Source organism: Arachis stenosperma, chromosome 10 (assembly GCF_014773155.1).
Source record: "Arachis stenosperma cultivar V10309 chromosome 10, arast.V10309.gnm1.PFL2, whole genome shotgun sequence".
NCBI classification, from domain to species: domain Eukaryota; kingdom Viridiplantae; phylum Streptophyta; class Magnoliopsida; order Fabales; family Fabaceae; genus Arachis; species Arachis stenosperma.
This window is the reverse complement of record NC_080386.1, coordinates 46,283,599-46,284,213: the sequence shown is the minus strand read 5'-3', so window position 1 is coordinate 46,284,213 and position 615 is coordinate 46,283,599. Positions and strand designations below refer to the sequence as shown.

Sequence of the window (615 nt, the reverse complement as noted above, 5' to 3'; positions counted from 1 at the left end):
GACTTTGAGAAATCAGATTGACTTGTTGAGTCAATATCTTGTTCTGAGCCAAAATGGCATTCAGAGTGTCAATCTCAAGAACTCCTTTCTTCTGACTTGTCCCATTGTTCACAGGATTTCTTTCAGAAGTGTACATGAATTGGTTATTTGCAACCATTTCAATGAGCTCTTGAGCCTCTGTAGGCGTCTTCTTCAGATGAAGAGATCCTCCAGCAGAGCTATCCAAAGACATCTTGGATAGTTCAGAAAGACCATCATAGAAAATACCTATCATGCTCCATTCAGAAAGCATGTCTGAGGGACACTTTCTGATTAATTGTTTGTATCTTTCCCAAGCTTCATAGAGGGATTCACCATCCTTCTGTCTGAAGGTTTGGACTTCCACTCTAAGCTTACTCAATTTTTGAGGTGGAAAGAACTTTGCCAAGAAGGCATTGACTAGCTTTTCCCAAGAGTCCAGGCTTTCTTTAGGTTGAGAGTCCAACCATATTCTAGCTCTGTCTCTTACAGCAAAAGGGAATAGCATCAGTCTGTAGACCTCAGGGTCAACCCCATTAGTCTTGACTGTGTCACAGATTTGCAAGAACTCAGCTAAAAACTGATGAGGATCTTCCA

General features: G+C 41.3%; 1 non-coding gene across 1 annotated transcript; it reads left to right on the top strand.

Moving 5' to 3' along the window:
• Positions 1–286: 286 nt before the first annotated feature.
• LOC130958584 (small nucleolar RNA R71) lies at positions 287–394 on the top strand. Its single transcript, XR_009077697.1, has one exon. It is a non-coding gene; the product is annotated as a small nucleolar RNA R71 (small nucleolar RNA).
• The last annotated feature ends 221 nt before the right edge of the window (positions 395–615 follow it).